This window comes from Hylobates moloch, unplaced genomic scaffold (genome assembly GCF_009828535.3).
Source record: "Hylobates moloch isolate HMO894 unplaced genomic scaffold, HMol_V3 SCAFFOLD_10, whole genome shotgun sequence".
NCBI classification, from domain to species: Eukaryota; Metazoa; Chordata; class Mammalia; order Primates; family Hylobatidae; genus Hylobates; species Hylobates moloch.
In genome coordinates this window covers 63,946,941-63,972,028 of record NW_026652285.1, presented here as the reverse complement: position 1 = coordinate 63,972,028, position 25,088 = coordinate 63,946,941, and the positions used below count along the sequence as shown (strand labels likewise).

The following is a 25,088-nucleotide window of genomic DNA, read 5'->3' as shown; positions in this document are numbered from 1 at the left end:
CCGCAATCTCTGCCTCCCGGGTTCAAGCGATTCTCGTGCCTCGGCCTCCCAAGTAGCTGGAATCACAGGCATGCACCACTATGTCCGGTTAATTTTGTATTTTTAGTAGAGATGGGGGTTTCTCCATGATGGTCAGGTTGGTCTCGAACTCCCAACCTCAGGTGATCTGCCTGCCTTGGCCTCCCAAAGTGCTGGGATTACAGGCATGAGCCACTGCGCCTGGCCTTAAATTTTAATCAAATAGCACTTTTCAAAAACCTAACTATAGACAAGAAAGGTGCTGGGTCCCAGAATGTGAAAGTACAGGAGGCTTAAGTTAAACATCGACGGCCCCTGAGCCCTGCCTTTCCTGCAACAAACCAGCCAGGCTCCCAAGAAAAAAAGATGCCCCTTTGTTACATGAGATGAACATCTTAGACTTATCTATTAATGAAATAAATGTACAATTTGAGACTAAACAGCTGGACAGGAAGATGGGATGGGTCTGACTTCAGACACTGTTGGCGGGTGCAGGAGCAGGAGGGAGGCAGAGTGGCGGTCTGTGCCCACTCGTGCATTCATTTGTGACTATTATACAAGTAGTAGCACTCCAACATTTATAGCGTAGCCTCGGAATTATGCAGAATATATTTGCAATCTCTTTTTGGTGGCAGAACTGAAAATAGAAATTTAAAAACCTGAGAGAGAGAGAGAGAAGAAAAGGAGGTGGGAAGAGCAGGAGCTTCATATTCCAGGTGGAAAGTTGAAGTCATGAAACCAGACAGATCTCTCTTTCTTTCCCCTAATTAATTAAAGGTTGTAAAGTCAGGGTGTGGGCTGGGTGTATTCCCTTTATTTTTTAAAACCATGTTTGACAGCAGGCTCCCAGGATTTCATCAGGATCTCAGGTGCGCTGTAATTCACGTGTCATGCACCGGGTTGCGTAACTGCATTGTTACAAGGGCAGCGTTTCTCTATGGAGTCCATTTACTTCATCTCATCGGGAGAGAGGAAAGCCACAGCACCGTCTTGCCCTTAAGGAAAAGATGCAATTTCTTTCATGTTTTAAAGTAATCGCCTGAAAGATAAAAATACAAAAGGAAAAAAGTAAAAACACCCATAGTGCCCACCACTTAACAATGTTTAACACACGCCTCACCTTGCCTTTCCTATTTTGAGCATGGCGGCAAAATAGAAGGATTCTGGTCATGGACTTTGGACACAAGTTGCCTGACTTCAGAATTCAACTTAGGTTGGTCACTTGCCTGGTCCCTGACTCAGTTTCCTGATCTGTGAATTGGAGATAACAGTGGTAACCCACTTGAGGATTAAGTGCATGACTACAGTATCTGAAAGGTGCCGTGCCTGGCCCTGATAGGACACAGTACTGCTATCATCACTACCATGACGACTCCTGACTTCTTCCTGTACTTACAAAAGACACATGCACACACACACATGCATAGATACAAACAGGAACACATGCACCATGCACCCACATTCCAACAAGTCAATGCAGGTGCTCATTTGCACACACACACAAACATGTACATACCTGTGAAAACACACATACTTTTTCCCACAAACAATAACATACTCTACGTAGAGGTCTGCAGCTGCACACATGTCACAACATGTCATGGATATTTCTTCCAGTCAGCAACCATACATTTTCCAGCAAGGGTGCCATTCTTATTAGCTGTTCCTCCCTGGATGGTTGGGGTTGTCCTGAGCCTTCACTGTGACCCAGATTTAGCGCTGCAGGGCTTGCTGTGTGTTGGGGATGCAGAGTTTTAACTTTCTCAGACACTGTCAAATCGCTGTCCCAAATCTACGCCACTTTGCACACCTCCCGGAGGGCCTCTCTCCACATCCTGGGCAGGAGTGCACATGGATGCTGAACTCTACCAATCCGATCATTGAGAAACGCTCTCTCATTAATTTGCATTTCTGTAATTATTATTTATGCAAAAGCTTCTAATGCATCTTGCGCAGCCTGTAAGCACCATCGTGAACAATGTCAATCTATTCTTGGCCTGCACAGTTTGTTTTATAGCTTTGTTACAAACAAAAACTGTGCAGACAACCCACAGCTCACTCAGACCAGTAATGTGCCAAATTAGCGCATGAGGCGAAGAGGAGTTCTAAACGTGGAACACTGTTTCCAGTTGTAATATGTTGGAAGTGCCCATCCTCATCCTACCAAGCAAATAATTCAGCATCTAGTCGTTCATTCAAAAATTGTTTCCTGAGCACCTGTCTGTGTCAGGCTTATACTGATTATAGGCTTTCGAGTGGCCTCAGTAAACACAAATTTTTAAAAATCCCTGTCCTTGTGGAATTTATGGTCTATCCCAAATCATATCTGAAAGTGGGCACCTGAGACGAGGACCCCACAGCATATGGTGGCCGCTGCGTGTGGGAGTCCATAATGGCCATGGACCCACTTGGTGTCCCACTGTAGCTGTGACCGAGGCCACTCAGGGTGGGTGGGCAGACAGTGCCCCTAGGACCATGGGACAGGATCAGCAGAGAATGTCTCATGGCCCTAGAGCTGTTCCTTACACAGATGGGAAAAAGGAAGCCCAAGGGTGCCTGCCTGCCCATGGCACCTAGGAAGCCCACCTTCCTGCCTTCCTCCAAGGGAAGGTCTGAGGAGCCCTGTCAGGCCCCCACTGTTCCCTGGCACCCATGCACTGAGGTCCTGCTCTGGGGCTGGTCTCCAGGCTGGTCCCTGCTGAGCCCGGGCTGGGGCAGAGCAGCGAGCAGAGGTGCAGGAAGGGCCCAGGCAGTGGGACCCACTCTGTGCCGGCTGGTGTCTGCCTCTTACTCAAGTTAATGGGACTGGCCCTTGGTTCCCAGTTCCTATTTGAAATATACCAGGAAAGGACTGTGGTGCCTTGTCCTTGGCCGAGACTCTTGCCTCTGGACCAAGCAGCCGGCCAAGGGGGGTGGCAGCTATCACTGGGCCAGCGTGTTTGGGGGGGCTCAGCCTGGACAGGTCACCAGTGGGGTCGCTGAATAGCGTGGCTGAGGGAGGAAAGCATTCCCCAAATCCTCAGGGGCTTTCCCCTGAAGTGGAACCAAGCCATGGATGTCCATAGCACCAGCATGCAGTGGCCATTTGCAGGCCTGTGGCGAGGGCTGACTGAGTGATGGGGCCACCCATAGTGGCACCCCAGCCTCATGGAGCTGGCACCAGGCCTGTGCAGCTAGGGGGTTTCAGACACAAGCCCAACACGGGTGCAGGGCTGTCCTGGAGAGAGTGCTGCTCATTCGGAGAGCCAGGCGCACTTCCCCAGGGTGCTGATGGGTGATGTTTGAATAACAAGTCACCACTGACTTGGTGGCTTAAAACAGCACAGCTTTGTTCTCTTACTGTTCTGGATGCTAGAAGTCTAAAACCAATCTGACTGGGTTAAAGTCAAAGGTGGGCAGGGCGGGTTCTTTCTGGAGGCTCTAGGGGAGAATCCATTTCTTTGCTGTCTTTCTGCTTCCAGGAGCCACCTGCATTCCTTGGCTCTTGTCTCCTTTCTCTATCTTCAAAGTGCATCGCTGCAGTCTGCGTCCATCAGTGAGTCACCTCCTGCTCTCTTCTGGTCAGACTGTCTCAGGAGGACCCTTGTGACTACATTGCCCTCCTCCCCCAAATAATTCTGGGCTTCATCACATCTGCAGAGTCCTATTTGCCATGTAAGGTCACACCCACGGGTTCCGGGGATTAGGTTATGAACGTATTTGGGGGCCACTATCATCCTGGCACGTGGAGAGACACAGAAGGTGTCTCTGGGCAGGGGTGTAAAAGACAGGGTTTGCAGGCAGAGAGGGCGGTGCCCAGCACCTGTGGACCCCTCTGAGACAGTGAGTCAGCCCTGACCTGTTTCCAGCCTGGCCCAGCTCTGCACTGGGCGGGTCCGAGTGTGGCTACTCTCTCCAGGCAGTGTGGATCCCTGTGGGGAATTGCAAACCCGCCAGGTTGGCAGGAGCCAGGGGCACAGGGCAGGCAGCAATGGTGGGATGGGAAGGCTGACCTTGTGTGTTGCCAGGGTGTCCCCACCTAACCGTGCAGAGCTTGGGCACACAGCATGGGGGTGCTGTGGGGCATTGGCGGCATAGAAGGTAAGGGAGGATGCCCTGATGGGATGCACATGATCTCGGTGGAAGTAGAATGAACAGAGTCCTGGGCGAATGGAGCCGATGTTGGGATCGTAAGAGCCACCAGCCTAAGCCTAGATCCTTCAGAAACTGTGTGTTGGCTCCTCAGCCAGCTGCGGGGTCAGCTCGCGCCTTCCGGTCCTCTTTCCTCCCTGCTCATTGTATGGTCATCTGCAGGGAAGTCTTTCCCTTCTCAGCTCCATGAGGCCCACATCTGCACAATTGCACCTCTTTGTCCACCCTGATGACTCCCTGCAGCCCCACAGCCCTCTCCTCTGAAGGCCTGTGACACCTCCAGGTGGCAGACAAAGGGGCTGGCTGCTCTGAGGCAGGGGAGGCGGGGTCTCCCCACTGCAGGTGAATACACAGGACACTTGTTTCCAGATGGCACCAGGCGGTATGAGATGCCCGGGAACCACAGAGTGACCTCCTGTCCTCCACTCTGCGGCTTACTCCACGCTGTGCAACTTGACAAACCTCAGTAACTTTACCTGCAAGATGTTGGTTTCAGGGCAACTCTGACACAACCCTACCTTGCTCTCTGTAGGCCTTGGGCTGTGCCCAACAATTCGTCTTCTGTCATAAACGAAGTATCCTCTTTGTCACAGATGAGGTCCCCTGGGACTGGCCCCTGGGAGCAGCAGGAACTCACCTGCCTCTCCTGAAATGTCCCCAGAGCGGGACTGAGCCCCAGAGAGGAGTCCCAGCAAGGCCTGCTGGGGATGAGGGAGGCTCACAGGCAAGTCCTGGTGTCAGGCGGGGCACGTCCACACGTGGGCCCTCACCAACACAGGCCCACATAGGCAAGCTGCCCGTGCGCCTCTGCTCACTCCACACCCTGGACAGCCCAGCCATTTCCATCCTGGGGATGTTTAGCCCACAGCTGACAAGGATGGGGGGATTCTGTGGGCAGGGCCAGGCAGCAGAGCTTGGCACTGGGGGCTGTGTGGGTGGTGTCCGAAGTTTCCAGCCAGACCCCAGTGCTGCCCACACCCCTGCTGGCTGCTGAGTTCTGGCGCTGGGGCGTTGCCTCTCTCAGCTGTGCAATACCTGGGACCTCTCCTGTGTTTTCCTGTTCATCCAGACTTCTCATGGCTTGAGCTATGTTTCCCCCGGTTCCCAAATCCATCCAGCTCAGAGTTTCCCCTGCCAAACCACAGAAATAATACACAGCTCGTTTCCTGGCAAACACACCTTCCAGAGCCAGACTCAACTTGCCACAAGATGGGCTTATCATGAAATCAAATCTTAACACTGCAGTTCTCTGGGTTTTTGATCGTTTTCACAAAGGTGGGGAAACTGGAGTTGGCGTGTTTCAGAGCAATGGAAGCAGGTCACAGTCTGTTAACTGTAAAATAAAACCTTCTGGAAAACAGAAAATTTACCTGACCACCAGTGGGTGTGTGACCACAGGGCTCTGGCTGGGGCTCCTGCCTGCTCACCGTAGAGATTGCAAAGGAACAAACAGTGCATCGTTTCCAGTTTGCATCTGTAGGTAACCACGTTTAAGTGAAGCTGGGAGCTGACTCAGAAAAACGAAGCTTCAAGCACTCTTGTAAGATCTGAGCCAAGCGCGATGAATCCCTGTGCCCTCAGCAGGCCTGCCAGGCACAGCCATGGTGCCCGGCCAGCACCGCCACCACATTCACCACTGCAAGGAGCTTCCTGGCTCTGCAGCAAGATCACACCCAGGCCTGTGGGCCGTGGGAGCCCTGCTTCCTCATTGCCGTCCCTGGGAGTCCACTCTCCACCTTTTCATTGTCCCAGCAGGTCAGGCTACCCAGGGACGCCCTGGATTTTGGATCTCCTGGCACACTGACCGAAAACCCTTCTTTTTCCCTCAGAAAACACATTGGAAATGAGAGGGTATGAATCAGATAAGCTTAGGGACATCTCTGAAGTCATTAACATCTATTTTAAGCATCAACTGTGGGGTTTGAGACCCTAAGTATCATCTGTGGCTAATTGTCTGCAGCTTCCCCCAGAAACGACCGCCAAGCCACACTCCAGAGCTGCTGTCCTGGAACAGCCTGTAGAGAAGGAGCAATTTTTGGTAGTTTTTCCCCAATCTGTCTTGGGCCAATGCTTTTGTAAAACACAGAGGACATGGATTACTGAAACACAGGCACACACTTTGATGCCACAGTCCTGTCAAATTACCGCGAGAGTTCAGAACACGTACACTTCCTTACACTCTGTTATCTCGTCACGGGGCAGAAAGCAGCAGCTCACAAGTGATCTGGTCCACGGACTCTACTGGGAGAGAGCTGGCAGCCCCATACCCTAGATTCTCTGTGCGTTCCTATTTCAGCCATAAACAACCTTCTTATTGTTTTTTTTTGTTTGATAGAGTCTCCCTCTGTCACCCAGGCTGGAGTGCAGTGATGCAGCCTTGGCTCACTGCAACCTCCATCTCCCAGGTTCAAGCAATTCTCCTGCCTCAGCCTCCCAAGTACCTGGGATTACAGATGTGCACCACCACGCCTGGCTGATTTTTGTATTTTTGTAGAGACGGGGTTTCACTATGTTGGCCAGGCTGGTCTTGAACTCCTGACCTCAGGTGATCCACCCGCCTTGGCCTCCCAAAGTGCTGGGATTACAGGCGTGAGGCACTACACCCGGCTCTTATTTATTTATTTATTTTTATAAACCACAGATGCTGTCAAACTGCCAGCCAGAAAGTCCTTTGTCAGACCATACGGCCTGATCTTCAGCCAGAACACTGTCACAGTGGCTCTTCTACAGCCCCTGTGAGCCAGGCTTTTAGGGGCTCCTGATGCAGTTCTTCTGTCCGCTGCTCCACAGTCTTGACTCTTGGGTGTCACGTGAGCTTGACAATGTTCAGGTGGTCAGAGTCTTTCGTGGGCCTGACTTTTATACACCATGTAACATGCTGATTCCTAACCACTAAATATGTCCTAACCCAACTGTCACAGATATTCTGAGCAGGATGGCCACTTAGCTACAGGGCGGAAACAAAAATGAGGACGTCTGCCAACACAGAAACTGCAGTGCCTTCTTCAAAGATTTCACCTGGACATGCTTGTCAAATTCTGTAAAACATGCCACCTAAAATGGGCAGAAGCCCATTTTCCTTCTTGTATTTTTCTTTTCTTTTTTTGAGACAAAGCCTCACTCTGTTGCTCATGCTGGAGTGCAGTGGGGCGATCTTGGCTCACTGCAACCTCTGCCTCCTGGCTCACTGCAACCTCCACCTCCCGGATTCAAGCAATTCTTATGCCTCAGCCTCCCGAGTAGCTGGGATTACAGGCATGAGTCACCACACCTGGCTAATTTTTGTATTTTTAGTAGAGACAGAGTTTCACCATGTTGGCCAGGCTGGTCTCAAACTCCTAACCTCAAGTGATCCTCCCGCTTCAGCCTCCCAAAGTGCTGGAATTGCAGGTGTGAGCCACATCACCAGGCTGTTCTTGAATTTTTCTACATCCTTCTTCACCTACAAATCCCTTCCCAACACACATGGTTTTCCCAGGGTCCTAGTTAATATATTTGAATTTCTTCTAAACCGATAATTTGGTTTTCTGTGTTTCTTTGTCTAGATATAGCTTTTCTTTCCTTTTAAAAATTAATTTATTACTAAATTTGGCAAACTCTTAAAAATACATCGTGGAATGGAGTTTAACATTATTAAGTTGGGAGCTGATTTTGGTTCTCATTGGCTTAAATGAGCCATTTCTTCCACAATGGAGCCTGCATACACTTTGCAACTCTCAAAAAAGTATTAATTTGTTAACTTTAGTGGTGTAAAAAAGTTCTTTTTAGTGGAGTGGAGGGGGTTAATGTTTTTTTATCTTTTGATGTGAGGTTATGCTGGTCCCATGAAACATGGATGTGTTCTCTCTTCCTCTATTTCCTGGAAGAGTCTGTGTACAGTTGGTGCTATTACGTCTTTGAACATTTGATGGAATTCACTTGTGAAACCATCTGGGCTGGTTTCCTTGGTGGGAAGGTTAATGATGACAAATTCAATTTCTTTCATGGATACAGGATTATTCATATTTTCCCTTTCATCTTGTGTAAATTTTGGTAGATAGTACTTCTCAGGAAATTTGTTCAGTTCATTAAGTTGCCAAATTGATTGCTATAAAGTTGTTCACAAAATCAGCTTATTATTCTTTTAATATCTGAAGTGGTAACCAGTGTTTCATTTCTGGTATTTGTCATTTGTGCTCTATTAATAATTTTTTCTTATTAACTAGTTATGACTTTATTTTGTTGCTTTTAAAGAACTAAGATTTAGCTTTGTAATCTTTTTCTTTTTTAAAAAAGATTTTTTTTTTCACTTTGTTTCTTTACAAACCCTTGTGTTGAGGGCGATTTTCAATACATCACAGCGAGGGAAGCAGTGTAATCTTTTCTAACATTTGTTTCCTCTCTTGTTGACTTCTGCTCCTTCCGTCTTCTTTGGGTTTACTTTGCTCTTCTTTTTTTAGCTTTTGGAGGTGGACTCTTCTGTCTTTGAGGTCACATGTTTCCTCTTTTCTAACATAAGCCTTTAAAAGTGTAAATTTTCCTCCTCACACTGCTTTAACGCATCCCATACATTTTGATATATTTATTGTATTTTTACATATCTGTCAATTAGAAATATTTTTAAAATTCCTTGGGATTTTTTTTTGAAACGTGCATTATTTAGAAGTGTGCGGGTTAATTTCCAAATATTGGGGGATTTCCTCGATCTGTTATTATTTCTAATTTAATTCTGCTGTGGTCAGAGAACCTACTTTGTGCTATTTCAAATATTTTTAAATTTTGGGGACTTGTATTATGGCCCAGCATATAGTTTGTCTTAGTGAATTTTCTATGTGTACTTGAAAAGAATGTGTAGTGATACAGAAATAGCAATTAGGTAAAGGTAACTGATGATAATGTTCACTTCCTCCAAAGGTTTACTGATATTTTTGTAACTGATCAATAAGCTGATGAAAGAGAAGTGTTAAATCTCTTAATATGAGTGTGGAATTGTTTCTTTCTCCAACAAACTAAGCAGAGAAAGGGACTTCTTCCACCTGATAAAGGGCATCTGTGAAAAACCTGGTGCTAACCCAATACAATACTTATTGTTGAAATATTGAACACTTTCTCCCTAGGATCAGAAAGATAAGGAAGTAAGTGCATGCATTCCCTCTCCCTCTCTCCCTCTCTCTCTCTCTCTTTCTCTCCTTCTAGTTAATTGTACTGAGAACCTAGCTATGACAATGAAACAAGAAAAACATGTAAAGGCATAAATATTGGTGGGAAAGAAGTAAAATTGTCTCTATTTGAACATGACATGATTGTTTACATAGAAAACCTCAAGGAAACTACAGAACCACTAGTATAAGTCTGCAGGATACAAAAATCAATAGCATACATACATATATACTAGCAGCAAACAATTGGAAAATGAAATTTTAAAAAATTTATTTACAACAGTACCAAATAAAATATTTTTAAATATTTAACAAAAGATGCAGAAGTCCTTTTCACAGAAAACTGCAGAATATTGTTAAGGGAGACATTTTTAAAGACCTGTACAGGCCAGGTATGCTGGTTCATGCCTGTAATCCTAGCACTTTGGGAGGCCGAGGCAGGCGGATCACCTGAGGTCAGGAGTTCGAGACCAGCCTGGCCAACATGATGAAACCCCATCTCTACTAAAAATACAAAAATTAGCCGGGCATGGTGGCACACACCTGTAATGCCAAGTACTCGGGAGGCTGAGGCAGGAGAATCTCTTGAACCTGTGAGGCAGAGGTTGCAGTGAACTGAGATCGCACCACTGCACTCCAGCCTAGGTTACAGAGTAAAACTTTGTCAAAAAAAAAAACAACAAAAAAAACAAAACCTGAATACATGGAGAGGCATTGTTCCAAATCTCAATTGGATAAGAAGACTCAATAGTGCTATCAGTTCTCCTTATTATTACCTTTTGTATAAATTCATGGGGTGCAAGTGTAATTTTGTTACATGCATAGATTGTGTAGTGGTGAAGTCAAGGCTTCTAGGATATCTATCACCTAAATAACATACATTATACCTATTAAATAATTTTTTGGCATCCATCCCCTCCCACCCCCTCACCCTTCCAAGTGTTTGTTGTCTATCATTCCACATTCTGTGTCCATGTGTACACATTATTTAGCTTCTGCTTATAAGTGAGAACATGTGATACTTGTCTGTGTCTGACTTATTTAATTTAAGGTAATGGCCTCCAGCTCCATCCATGTTGGTGGAAAAGATATGATTTCATTATTTTATGGCTGAATAGTATTCAATTATTTATATATATATAAATTTATATATAATAAATATATATATTAATATATATAAATATGTGTATATATATATTAATATATATATATAAATGACATTTTCTTTATCCAGTCATATACTGATGGACACTTAGGTTGATTCCACATCTTTGCTATTGTGAATAGTGCTGAGAGAAACATGAGTGCAGGTGTCTTTTTGATACAATGATTTATTGTCCTTTGAGTAGATCCCAGTAGTGAGATTACTGAATTAAATGGTAGTTCTATTTTTAGTTCTTTGAGAAATTTCCGTGCTGTTTTCCATAGAGCACATACTAATTTACATTCCCACCAATAGTATATAAGTTCCCTTTTCTCTGCATCCTTGCTAACATCTGTTATTTTTTGTCTTTTTAATAATAGCCATTCTGTCTGGTGTAAGATGGTATTTCATTGTGTTTTTAATTTGCGTTTCTCTGATGATTAATGATTTTGAGCATTCTTTCTTATGTCTGTTGGCCATTCGTATGTCTTCTTTTGAAAAATGTCTATTCATGTTCTTTGCCCACTTTTTAATGGGATTATTTGAGGTTTTTTTGTTGAGTTGTTTGAGTTTCTTATAAATTCTGACTGTCAGTCCCTGTCAAAATGCATAGTTTGCAAATATTTTCTCCCATTTCACTAGTTGTTTGTTCACTCAGCTGATTATTTCCTTTGCTGTGCAGAAGCTTTTTAGTTTAATTAAATCCCATTTGTCTGTTTTTGTTTCTGTTGCCTGTGCTTTTGAGGTCTTGGTGATGAATTTTTTGCCTAGAGCAATGTTGAGAAGTTTTCCCTAGGTTTTCTTTTACTACTTTTATAGTTTCAGATCTTACATTTAATTTGAGTTGACTTTTTTTATATGGTGAGAGTAGGATCCAGTTTCATTCTTCTGCAAATGACAATCCAGTTTTTCTAGCACAATTTACTAAAAAAAGTGTCCTTCCCCCAGTATATGTTCTTGTTGACTTTATCAAAGATCAGTTGGCTATAAATATGTGCTTTTATTTCTGTGTTATCTCCTCTGCTCCATTGATTTGTGTGTTTATACCAGTTCCATGCTGTTTTGGTTATTGTAGCCTGGTGGTATAATTTGAAGTCAGATAATATGATGGCTCCAGCTTTGTTCTTTTTGCTTGGGATTGCTTTGGCTATTTGGGCTCTTTTTTAGTTCCATATGAATTTTGGGACTATTTTTTTCTAAATCTGTGAAAAATGATGTTGATATTTTGGTAGGGATTGCATTAAATTTGTAGATTGTTTTTGGCAGTATGGACACTTTAATAATATTAACTCTGATCAATTAGCATGGGTTGTTTTTCCATTTGGGTTATCTACAATTTCTTTCATCAGTGTTTTGTAGCTTTCTTGGTAGAGGTCTTTTGTCTTCTTGGTTAAAAATATTCCTGGATGTTTTAATTTTTTGGTAGGTATTGCAGATGGGTTTGCCTTCTTGATTTGGTTCTCAACTAGATCATTATTGATGTGTAGAAATGCTACTAATTTTGGTAGATTGATTTTGTATCCTAAAATTTTCCTGAATTTATTTATTGAATTGAAGAGTTTTTGATGGAATGTTCAGGGTTTTCTAGATGTAAGAATGCATCATCAGTGAACAGGAATAATTTGACTTACTTTTTTCCAGTTTGGATGCCTTTTATTTCTTTCACTTGATTGCTCTAGCTAGGACTTCCAGTACTATGTTGAATATGGGTGGTGAAAGTGGGCATCCTTGCCTTGTTCCAGTTCTTAGAGGGAATGCTTTAGACTTTTCCCCATTTAGTATGGTGCTGGCTGTGGGTTTGATGTATATGGGCTTTATTATTTTGAGGTATTTTCTTTCTGTTCCTAGTTTGTTGAGGTTATCAATTTATCATGTAAGAGATGCTGAATTTTATAAAATGCTTTTTCTGCATCTGTTGAGATGATCATATAGTTTTGGTTCTCAATTCTGTTAAGTGATGTTTCACATCTATTGCTTTATGTATGTTGAACCACCCTTGCATTCCTCTTGTAAAATCCACTTGATCAGTTCTCAAATTGATCCATGGATTCAATGCAATCCTAATCAAAATTTTAGCAAAGAATTTTTTGTAGAAGTTGAGAAACTAATTCTAAAATTTACTTGAAAATATAAAGGACCTGCATTAGTCAAAGACATTTTTAAGAAGTTGGAGGGCTGACACCACTTGATTTTAAGACTTCCTACAAAACTACAGTAACCAAGTAGTATGGTAATACTGGAATGTTAGATACATAGAGCCCTTGAACATAAGAGGGATAGTCATACACAGGCAAAGATAGCCATAGATAATCAATTTTTAACAAAGATACCCACTCAAATTAATGAAGAAAGAAATGTTTTTTCAACAACTGAGTATATGCATAAGGAAAAAATGAACATCAACTCTTACCTTGCTCTGTATACAAAATTCACTTGAAATGACCATACACATAAAAATCCTAGAAGAAAACATAGGAGAAAATCCTTGCAACCTTGAGTGGCATATGTTTTTTACATAGGATACAGAAAGCACAATCCATAAAAAATTGATAAACTGGACTTATCAAAATTTACAGCTTTTGCCCTTCAAAGGCACTATTAAGAAATGAAGGCAAGTCACAGAATAGGAGGAAATATTACCAATACCTATATCTGATGATAACTTGTAATCACAAAACATAAATTTTGCTTAAATCTCAATATTAAGGCTGGGTATAGTGGCTCACATCTGTAATCCCAGTGTTCTGGGAAGCCAAGGTGGGAAAATAGCTTGAGCCCAGGGGTTTGAGACCAACCCAGGCAACATAGGGAGACCCCATCTCTACAAAAAAATTCAAAATATAGTCAAGAGTGGTGGTGCATGCCTGTAGTCTCAGCTACTCAGGAGGCTAAGGTAGGAGGCTCACTGAAGCCCAGGAGCTCAAGGCTGCAGTGAGCTATGATCATGCCATTGTATTCCAGCTTGGGCAACAGAGTGAGACCATGTCTCCAGAAAAGAAAAAGAAAAAAACCTCAAAATAGTAAAAGGACAGGCTTTTTTTGCAGATGCTGCCACCACCCAGGGCCCCCTGCCACCAACCATAATGGACATCACCGATAATGGTGAGCCCTTGGGTTGTGTCTCCTTCGAGCTGTTTGCAGACCAAGTTCCAAAGACAGCAAGAAACTTTTGCACTCTGAGCATTAGAGAGAAAATATTTGGTTATAAGGTTTCCTGCTTTCACAGAATTATTCCAGGGTTTATGTGTCAGGATGGTGACTTCACAGGCCATAATGGCACTGGTGGAAAGTCCATTCATGGACAGAAATTTGATGAAAACTTCATCCCGAAGCATACAGGTCCTGTCATCTTTCCATGGCAAATGCTAGACCCAACACAAACGGTTTCCAGTTTTTCATCCACACTGCCAAGACTGAGTGGTTAGATGGCAAACGTGGTCTTTGGGAAGGTGAAAGAAGGCATGAATATCTTGGAGGCCATGGAGCATTTTGGGTTCAGGAATAACAAGACCAGCAAGAAGATCACCATTGCTGACCCTGGACAGTCTAATATCTTTGACTCGTGCTTTATCTTAACCACCAGACTTTTTCTGTAACCTGGAGAGCACCCCTCCACCCCATTTGCTCACAGTAGCCTATCATCTTTTGCTATCGATGCATTTTTTTTTTTTTTTTTGAGATGGAGTCCCCTCTACTGCCCAGGTTGGAGTGCAGTGGTGCTATCTCAGCTCACTGCAACCTCTGCCTCCTGGGTTCAAGCGATTCTCCTGCCTCAGCCTCCTTAGTAGCTGGGACTACAGGCAAGCGCCACCACACCCAGCTAGTATTTGTATTTTTAGTAGAGACAGTGTTTCATCATATTGGCCAGGCTGGTCTTGAACTCCTGACCTCGTGATTTGCCCGCCTCAGCCTTCCAAAGTGCTGAGATTACAGGCGTGAGCCACCACACCTGGCTGATGCATTCTTTAGGTTCCATATTTTCCTTATTCCCCTCCAGTTCTAGCTGGATTGCAGAGTTAAGTTTAAGATTATAAAATAAATATTAAATAACAACAAAAATAGTAAAAGGACAAATAATACAATGTATACATGGGCAAATTACTTGAACAGACACTTCACCAAAGAAGATATAGAAATGACCAACAAATATAAGATACATAAATGGCCAAAAAAACCATGAAAAGATGTTCAACATCATCCATTGTCTGTGAATTGCAAACAAAACTGCAAGGAGAGATCACTACACGTCCACTAGGATGGCTAAAATTACAGACTGACAATACCAAATCAGTCTTGGTGGGAGTGTAAGTGATGCAAACACTTTAGCAAACTATTGGGCAATTTCTTAAAGTTAAGCATATGCTTTTCATATGACCTAGTTTTTCCACTTTTGGGTATTTTCCCAGAATAAATAAAACATACGTTCACACAAATACCTGTGGGTGAATGCTCATACCAGCTTTATTCACAGTAGCCCCAAACTGGAAAAACCCCACATGTTTATCAACAGGTGAATGGAGAGTCACTGTTTTATATCCATACAATGGAATATACTCAGCAATGAAAGGGAATGAACTCTTTATACTCACCACAGCATCAAGGAATCTCCAGATCACTATGCTGGGTGAGAGAGGCTAGCCAGAAAAGAGTATATCCTTCATGATTTCTCTTACACACAAATTCAACAACTCAAACTAATCTATAGTGATTTAAAAAACAGATGTGTGGTGTCCTGGTGCCCAGGGTGGTGGGAGAGGAGGCAAAGGCGACCAAGGTGTCCCTTGTGGGTGATGAAGGTGTGTTCCCTCCTGATTGTGACCTTGGTTTGTGACCTGAGTGTGCACAGAGTCAGTCCACTCACTGGACTGGAAGCTTGAAGTGGACACAATTTACTGGACAGAAATCATACCCTCAATAAAGTTTCTAAAAAGCTGCCTTGCCTCTGGTTGGTGGTAATTATAGACTGGGATGGATAGCAAGGAAATCTGGGGAAGCTGAGCGGTGCTCACGTGGACATATACATGAGCAGATTCAGTGAGTGGCACACTTAAGATCAGTCATTTCACCCACTGTGCTACTATGCATGTACATTTCAAACCTCAATTAATAGAAACTGTATACAACTCACTGTTTCAGGCTGAGAATAATTCCTAGAAATTTTACAAAAAGATTTACTCTTTTTTTTTTTTTGAGACGGAGTCTCGCTCTGTCGCCCAGGCTGGAGTGCTGTGGCGCAATCTCGGCTCACTGCAAGCTCCGCCTCCCAGGTTCACACCATTCTCCTGCCTCAGCCTGTCCGAGTAGCTGGGACTACAGGTGCCCGCCACCACGCCCAGCTAATTTTTTTTCTGTATTTTTAGTAGAGACGGGGTTTCACCGTGTTAGCCAGGATGGTCTCGATCTCCTGACCTCGTGATCCACCCGTCTCGGCCTCCCAAAGTGCTGGGATTACAGGCGTGAGCCACCGCTCTCAGCCAAAAAGGTTTACTCTTTTGGTAAAGTAAAAACTCATTTTCTTTTGAATTAGAGTTTTATGCATCAAATTTGCTCTAAATGGCACAAACCAATTAATAAGAGAAGGAGAGGAAATCCACATCTCTTTATGTTCTCACTGGGTGCATCAGGGAATGCTGGCATTAAGCCCCTTCTAGCTTTGCAGGTAAACTTTTCCCTCTAGGAAATTGGTGTAAGAGATGCCCTCCAGGAAACTGGCATGAGAGAAAGAAAATAATGCTAAATATAAACAGTTCATTTTCTAAGAAACATCACCTGTTTGTTTATGAAATTTTGCCTTGGAGGTGCAAAATACTAAATAATTTATTGAAGTTGCTGCTGCGATGAAGTGTTTTCAGGGAACATAAAATAAATGTTTCCAAAGGTTTTTGTTTGTTTGTTGTTGTTGTTGTTTTGCATGACCCAGTGTGTTCTAGGAATCTCCCAGCCGGCCGAGCGCAGGCAGTCTAATGATAGAGACACCTGGGCCACCCCAGGGATTCTAATGGGAGAGACTCCCGGCTGACCCCAAGCATTCTAAAGAATGCAAATTAAACTTGGCTTTTAGTTCAGTTTGCTAAGTTGAGGCCCTACTTTTTGTTGGCCTCTCTCCATAAATCCTGTTCAGTGAGAAATTGATCTCAGGTTCTTTTCTGATTATGTCATTGAAGACCACTCACTTTAGTTGTTTAATGGTTGTTGCATTCTTATCGGGCGGTTTTTGCCTAAGGCACCCCTTTCCCACTTATGGAGGGCAGAAATCTAAGGTGGCCCCAGAACCAGAACCAAGCCCCCTGGCGTTATTCGCATGATTATGTTACCTCGTATGGCAAAAGACTCTTTCAGATATAATTAAGGTCACTAATTGTCTGATCTAAAAATTGGAAGATTATCTGGGGTGGGGCCTAATATGAGTTCTTATTTATTTACTTATGTATTTATTTTTGAGACAGCATGTCGCTCTGTCGCCCAGGCTGGGCAATGGGGCAATCTTGGCTCACTGCAACCTCTGTCTCCAGGTTCAAGTGATTCTCCTGCCTCAGCTTCCTGAGTAGTTGGGATTACAGGTGCCTGCCACTGTGCCTGGCTAATTTTTGTATTTTTAGTAGAGACGGGGGTTTCGTCATGTTGGCCAGGCTGGTCTCAAAGTCCTGACCTCAGGTGATCCGCCCGTCTCCACCTCCCAAAGTGCTGGGATTACAGGTGTGAGCCACCGCACCTGGCCAAGTTCTTTAAAAGCAGAGTTTTTTTTGTCTGGTAACAGAGCTGGAGTTAGATTTGACACCAGGGTGGATTCTCTGTTGCTGGCTTTGAGATGGAGGAGGCCCTGGGAGGTCCCTGTTACTGAGAGCAACCCCTGGCTGACAGCCAGCAAGAAAATGAGGATTTCAGGGGACTGCAAGGAAGTGAATTTGCCCAACAACCAGATTGAACTTGGAGGTAGATTTTTTTTCCCCCAAACCTCCAGATAGGAGCCCTTGACATTGGCCTTGTGAGACTCCAAGCAGAAAACCTCATTAAACCTGCCTGGACTTCTGACCTGTAGAATTATGAGACCATAAATGGGTGTTGTTTTAAGTGATTAAGTCTGTTATGCAGTAATCGGAATTTATTATTTGTTACATAGTTATAGAAAATGAATATACAGGTGGGTGGGGTGGGGGGTATAGCTCACACCTGTAATCTCAGCACTTTGAAAGGCTGAAGTGGGCGAATCACTTGAGCCCAGGAGTTTGAGACCAGCCTGGGCAACATGGCAAGAGCTCATCTCTACTAAAAGTACAAAAAATTAGCCGGATGTGGTGGTGCATGCCTGTAGTCCCAGCTACTCAGGAGGCTGAGGTGGGAGGATCACCTGAGCCCGAAAACTTGAGGCTGCAGTGAGCAGTGACCATGCCACTGCACTCCAGCCTGGGTGACAGAAAGAGACCCTGTCTCAAAAAAAGAAAAAAGAAGAAAGAAAGAAAAAAAAATTAATATATATGGCTCTGATAATACAATCTCAGTAATAAACCATTTGATTTATTTCCAGTGTTATTGCTGTTTCCTGGAATAATGAGTGTGGTTCGAGTTTATTTTTACTTTTTAGTTGTGGACAAGGTCTCCATTGTCTAAGCCACTGTGAGAATTCAGGTAAATCACAGCCCATCCTGGGACAGTTCCTCCACATTCTTGCTACTCAAAGTGTGCTTCATGGACTAGTGGCTTCGGCCTCACCCAGGAACTTGTTAGAAACACAGAATCGTGGCCCCGCGCCAGACCTCCTGATGCAGAATCTTCATTTTAGTAAGCGACCCACTGCCCCCGCGCCCCCTGATGGGGGCTCATTAAAGTTTGAGCAGCACTGTTCGAGCTTGCCCTGAAGTTGTAGTGCGCTCCTATGGATTTGAAACCAAAAAGCATTACCTCTGTGAAGCCAGTCTGGAGCCTGGCTAGACCTTCTCCACCACCTCGGGGGCTTCTTATGTTCGAAAGTCTAACACTCTGGCCAGCTACCAGGGACCTTTCACCGTCAGAACCTGTGCTCGCACGTGGCAGCGAGCAGTGCCTGCACCTCGAGGCACCGCATCTTTCCAGCTACAGCGGGCCTGGCTGCTCCCGCTGCGCCCAACATGCCTTAGTAGGGGAATTAAATACCCCCCTCACTCCCAGTTTTGTGTATTTAAAAAATCCTCGGAAGAGAGTGGTATATGAGGCTTGAGGCTTATCAGCAGCTGCAGCGGCACGGGCCACGTCGTAGCTGTGAGTCACAGACAAACATGCACACTGTGGCTGCCTGAGGCCTCTGAGCTGCCTTCCACGGTCCTTCGCTCTGCAGGGCTCGGGCATGGCGAGGCGGCTTCTTCAGCAAGTGCTGCGGTCAGCGTAGCGGGATTCAGAGTGCAGCTTGTCCGAGTGTCCTCTGCTTCAAGCTCACCTCGGCTCTCATCCCCCAGTAGACCACACATGCCCAGGGGAATTTGACACTTTCTCACCTCTGGGTCTTTAGATGCTTTCTCTCCATCTCACCTTCTCCTGTACCACCTGAGGTACTAAATCTTCCAGGAAGCCTTCCTTGAATGTCTTCTCCTGACATCCCGGTGAAGGGCTCCTGATATTCACTTCCACAGTGCTTTGGTCACCTACTGCAGCATAAAACCACTCCAAATTGAATTGCTTTGCTCACAATTGCACAGGCCAGGGATTTGGCCAGGGCTTGGCTTGGCGCTTTTCACAAGGTGGGTCCCCTTTGTGGATGCTGTTTGATGCTGTCCTCTGAAGCTTCCACTGGAGGCTGGAGCTGCCTGTCCAAGCTGGTGGCCTGACACTGCTGGGGGGAGGCACAGGTGGCACTTTGATGAAAGCACCTACACCTAGCCTGTCTCTGTAGCTGGGGTTCTGTCACGGCATGGTGCCTGGGCTCTGAGACAGGGGGTCCTGAGAGCAAGTGCTCCAGGAGACACAGCCGAAGCCACGGAGCTCTCTGTGGCCATGTCTGGAACTTTCACACACCACATATGCTGCATTTCTGTCGGGTCAAATGTGTCAAATAAGTCTGCACAGACTCAGAAGGAGGAGACTTACACCACCATGCTGTGTCAGGGACAGCAAAGACTGTGTGGCCACGCTTCCTCTATCGTGCGTGGCCAGGGTCTTCCCCACCACGGCTCCTCCCCTAGGCTGTGCCATCTCACAGGGCTGCCTCCAAGCACATGCCTTCCCCAGCACCACACTCAGTGCTGGCCCTGTGAACACATCTATGGGACTGATGGAGTAGAAACCTGCTTCAGCAAAAGTCGGGGAGTGGCAAACCTGGGAATGTACAGAAGCACTCTGTGTGCAACATGTATTTCTTATGTACCCAATGACGGCTGAAGTCCATGCAGAGTTTATCACTACTGGTCAGTTTCAGAGTGTAGGTCAGAACCCATGAGCCTTCCTTGCAGAACAGTTTGGAGTGTCACACGAGGACTTCAGCCTGGACACCAGAACCAGGTGGGCAGTGGGGCCCATCACACTGGGACAGGGTCTGCCTGCTGGTCTGCCCAGGGAGAAGATACTCCTAGCTCTTCAGGCTCCTACTCAATCCCATGACAGCACCCCTTAGCGAAAAGGCACCACCCTCAGCGTCAAGGGCATCTCTGAATGAGCGTCATGGTGAGCTTGTGTTAGGAAAATAGCTCTCTTGCCAATGCGCAGGCAAAGTAAGCTTCTGCAATTCTCAAAGTCCTGAGTTTGCAGAATTTTATTTACAGCAAAATGTTGGTTTACCCACAAACATCCTGCTTGGCTAAATATATCTCCTGCTCCTAGAACAGGACCTGTGGTTTTCGAGTGTGGGTTTTGGCCTCCCTTCAGCATGCTGGCACGCATGTGCCCTGCTCTTTCTCCTGTGATCATCGGCATGATAGGAGGCAAGTGAGGAACTCAGTGTCTTCTGACACAGGCATCTCACAACACCAGTGCAGCCGGACCTTTGTCTGGTAGGTCTGTGCACCCAGGAGGACCTGGGCCTGCGGGAAGTCTGGGGCCCACTGCTGGGCGTGTTCGTTTCTTGAGCATCCGAGTCACCTTTACAGTCTGCGATGACTGACAAGGTCAAACAGGACTCACTTGCATTGCTGGGTCTCTATGGCGACAGGGAGGACTTGGAGGTAGGTGTTCAGGTCAGAAGGGACAGTCCTGACTTCCTCCACTGCTGCCTGCAGAAGCAGAGGCTGAAGCCACAGGCTGCGGGGGTGGGGAGTGTGCTCCAGGAAGTGGGTCTGGGTGCTCCTGTCCACAGCCTCTGCAAGGAGAGGCCCAGGCAGAGAACACAGTATGGCAAGTGAGGAGAAGGAGACAAAACCAAATTACATGCTGTTTCTCCTTTGACAGTAGGAAGGCAGGAGGGAAGGGAGCTATGTAGACACAGGAGACGCTCCCAGTTCTGCTGGAGCTTAGGCTGGCCCTGGAGCTAAGCTTTAGCAATCTCCAAGGGAAAAGGATTGTTTAACAGAAAAATGGGGCCGAGGAAATACTGGACTTCAAATGAGAAGAAACTTTTTCAGAACTTTCATGGCCTTGGGGCTGGTTGTCCTTCCCAGAACCATACTTTGTGGCAGTGGTGAAGTCATCTCTGATCTGAATCCTCCCCAGCCGGGATGTCAAATGGTCATTTACAGAGAATTAGTAACTGACGGGGAGAGGAGAGAACACCCTTCTTTGCCTGTGAGTGATGGCTGAGTCACAGGCAGTGTGCGGTGATGGGCAACCATTACCTTTTTTCTTGCTGAAATAATTTCATGGTGCAGACTGGTAGGGAGAGTTCATTTTTGAGAAAAGTCAGTTTCCTGTATTTGAGCAAAGAAACCACAAATCATTCTTTAACATTAGTAAATTTCTGTAAAGCACGAGTTGTCCTAAGTAAGGTGCAAACGACACGAATCTTTTCCTCAGGCACAGAACTGTCATTCCTGCATTCTTGTGAGCCAAGGGTTAAATATTCAGGAATGTTCTGCCACCTGTTCTCAGGCAGCAATTTGAGCCTGGGAGGCCGCCCAGACAAGGACACGACAGCCCCCTCATGCCCCTTGCAGTTCTGAATGCCTCTCATCAATCCTGGGGTCCTGGGGGAATGGCAGAAGGATCCCCATCACGGTAGAGTCTCCCTTTTCACTTATAAACGCGGCGGGGCTGTGCTGTGCCCTCCGAGTGAGGAAGGGCTCTCTTCAGCCCACTTCACAGAGCCTCCCTGGCAACCCAAGACCCCTAGTCCAGCTGCAGATGGCGAAGGAGGCCCAAAGTGCAGAAAAAAACTCTATGGATAACCCTCAACAGCACTGCAGTGGTCCGAGGCTACTTGAGGCTAAGGGTGCAGAAGACCAGCCCAGGCACAGGTGTCAGGGAAGGCCCTGTCCTCAAGCGTTGGGAAGGAGGTGCTCTTCCAACTAGCCTCTGTCCCCCAACTGAGTCCGGCCAGGGACCACCTGGGCCCACCCACACCCACTGTATCTTCTCCTCCTTTTCCGTCTGGTGACAGCTGCATTTCTGTGGGTGGCCAGGAGAGTTTTTGATTCCCTCGCTGTGATGAAGACATGTTGGAAGAAAAGAAGCTGAGCTCACTCTGAGCCAGGTGTCAGAGGGCTATGGAATGAGGGGCTTTGGTGCTGATACTGCCTGGGGATGTTGAGTGTGTGACGGCTCCTAGGATCTGAGCCGGGCCAGGAGGACGCACAGGAGGGCCGGGGCGCCACCAAAGGCAGGGAGAAGCCCACGTGGACGTCATCAGATCCCCCCTTCGTTATTTAACTGAGACTCCAGTCCACGAAGGACACCGTGTTGTGGGCCCTGAGAGACCCCTGGCGTTGGCGCTCCAGCCAGGCCCCTCTGTCCTGTTGCTGCGTCTGCACTGCCCTGTTTTCTGTATGCTTTTGCTGTATGGCCAGGACCTGTGGCTCCCGTGGCTTGCCCTTGAGCTGCCCTTGGACTCATGGAGCTGTTTTGCTGGCAGGCGCAGAGGCAGGAAGGACCCAGGGGTTTTGATCCTCACCGCTGTCCTCCCCGCCTCATGCCTTTGGCCAAGAGGACCACAGTGGGAGTAAGAAGCCGGGGCAGACGGGCAGACTTGAGGGTGTCATTAGGACCCAAGTTCCCCTAGGAGTTGGGCTCCATCCACCCCGCCCCGGAACTAGCCCGAAATTGTGCGCTACCTGCCGCTCCCCTCTGGGCCCTGCTCTGACTCGCCCTCCCCAGTATCCCCTGGAGCCCCCTCCGTCAGTCCCTGGGTGCTCATCTCACGGCGTGCTCCTGCGGAACCGACAGCCCCTGCCCAGACAGCAGGGAAGCCTCAGGAGAGCCCTGGGGGCGGTTTGGGTGGTGGGGGGGAAGGGGAGGAAGGATGGAAGCCCACAGGGGGCTGTGTAGTGCGGGGGCGGGGGCTAAGCTGGGCAGAGCCCAGGCGCCTCTGCTCAGGCCTCTTCTGAGTGGGGTTCCAGGGCCTGCACGTTCCCCCCCCCGCCCCCTCCACCCCGTGCAGTAGTAGGATTCCCCCGCAGTGCGGGAGCTCCTGCCCTGGGCAGGTCCCCAGGCCTCTCGCCCCGACCAGCAGCTTGGGCTGGAGCTGGAGCCGGTCAGATATTTTTCTTTACTAGGGAAACTTGCCTAGCACTGCTCGGTTCTCCAGGCAGGACGACGGCCTTTGGGGGCTGGTGGGCGGGATTGGATGCTTCCCTCTCTGCTGCAACCGCTTTGGGCCCGTCTCGATTGTTCCCCCCACCGTTTGCCACGTGCTCCCTGCGCTTCGGGCGCTGGGTTGGCCGCGGGGACCCCCGCACGGTCCGCGCACCCCTGGGGACCCCCGTGAACAGACCAGGAGGTGGGAGCTATTTTAGTCACTGCAGGGTTACAAATCAGGATGTAAAGTGGGGGCCAGGGGCCAGGAATGAGAACCAAGGGGCGCCGCGGGATCGGGGTGGGGGCAGGCCTCGCGGGAGGGGCCGCGGAAGCGAGGCCAGCAGCACCCTGAAGAGGGGCGGGGAGGGTGCTTGGCCCATTCTGGGAGCTGCCAACGGGTGACAGACTCAGGGTCTAGCCGTGAGGGACGTGGGCTGGGGCAGCAATGGAGCAGGAGCCCAGGCAGGGCGGGTGCGGGCCAGGCTTGCGCAGGCCAGGCCGAGAGTACGCGCGTTTGGGTGGGGGTGGGAAGGCGGGGCGAGGCCCCGGACAGCGTCTGGTGTCAGAAACTGGCTGGGCGGGGACCATTCCAGAGGCCAGGAGAGCAGGAGGAGGACGGGCGCAGTGGGGAGGAGGGCCCTAAAATTGACTTTGGAACCGGTTACCTGTGAGACGTCTCAGGGAGGAATGTCCAGCAGACAATTGGCTACGGAAATCTGGAGCTCAGCGAAGAGAATGGGGCCGCGTGACCAAGACATTTACCCAAATGATCCTCAGCAGGCCTCGCCAATTTCTGGGGACACCAGCCTCTCACAGAGGATCTTTCTGTCTTCTCAGAGTCACTTTTACAAGTGTTGCCACAGGGTTATATTGCTTAGCTTCCTTCCTTCCTTCCTCCCTCCCTCCCTCCCGTTCTCCCTCCCGCTCTCCCTCCCTCCTTCCCTCCTTCTTTGCCTCCTTCCGTTCCTCCTCTCTTTCCTCTCTCTGCTTACTTCCTTCCCTCCCTTCCTCCCTCCTTCCCTCTCTCTTTCCTCTCTTCTCCCTCCCTCCCTTCTTCCCTCCTTTCCTCTTTCCTTCCTTCCTTCCTTTTTTCCTTCTTTACTCCCTCCCTTCTTCTTTCCCTCTCTTTCTCCCTTTTCTTTCTCTCCTTCCTTTCTTCCTCTCCCTTCCCCTGCCCCACCCCTTCCCCTTCCCTTTTATAGACAGGGTCTCATGCTGGTGCCCAGGCTGGAGTGCAGTGGGGCAATCATAGCTCACTGCAGCCTTGACCTCCTAGGCTTAAAGCGATTCCCCCCCCACCCCCCCCCCCCCCCAGACCTCCCAAAGTGCTGGGATTACAAGCATGGGCCACCAACCATGCCCAGCCCACTTAACGATTTCTTGCATATAACTTGTAACTGACCTAAGATAAAATTATGTGAATGCTACTTTGGAGGGAGGAGAGGGTGTCAGTAGAAGTCGTATGACTTTTGCATATCTGTGCCATCAAATATAGGTAAAAGTATCAATGGTGCAATTCTGCTGTTTAAATAGCATCCTTGGCTCTAAATAAAAGGGCTGATATTTTAAGTTGGTTCATGTATTGTAAATTAATCCAACCTAATTTTTAAAAAATTGGGGTAATGTTTTTCTTGTTAAGTCATGTTATAAAAATAAAAACTGGAAATTCTTGGCTTAAAAAATAAATAAATTGAAACAGATTCTTAAAATAATCCTCAGCTTAATGTAAGCAATTTTGTCTGTGACATATCATGAGTTTGATAAGCTGGAGATGTTCTATTAAAAATATTGAAATAGAAATGTCTGTGACTCATGCCTGGCGGCATCTTATATGCTACACTCCTTGGATTATGAGCCTAGCCTTTTGGAAATGGATGGACTTGGGCTTCAGGCACAGGGTCACCCATTTCTAGCTGCAGCTTCTTAAGCTTGGAGATTGGGTCCTCCTCCATAAAATGGGAATTCCTAAACCTCGCTCATGGAACTGTGAACTTCTTGGAGAGGCCCGTGTAAAGGCCATGGGATGGCGC

At 47.0% G+C, this 25,088-nt stretch overlaps 1 long non-coding RNA gene across 1 annotated transcript; it reads right to left on the bottom strand.

Annotated features, from left to right (window-relative positions):
* Positions 1–823: 823 nt before the first annotated feature.
* Positions 824–23,941, bottom strand: LOC116474216 (uncharacterized). Its single transcript, XR_004249634.2, has 3 exons — positions 23,724–23,941; positions 12,842–12,890; positions 824–1,057 (listed from the first exon to the last, which is right to left on the bottom strand). It is a non-coding gene; the product is annotated as an uncharacterized LOC116474216 (long non-coding RNA).
* Positions 23,942–25,088: the final 1,147 nt, after the last annotated feature.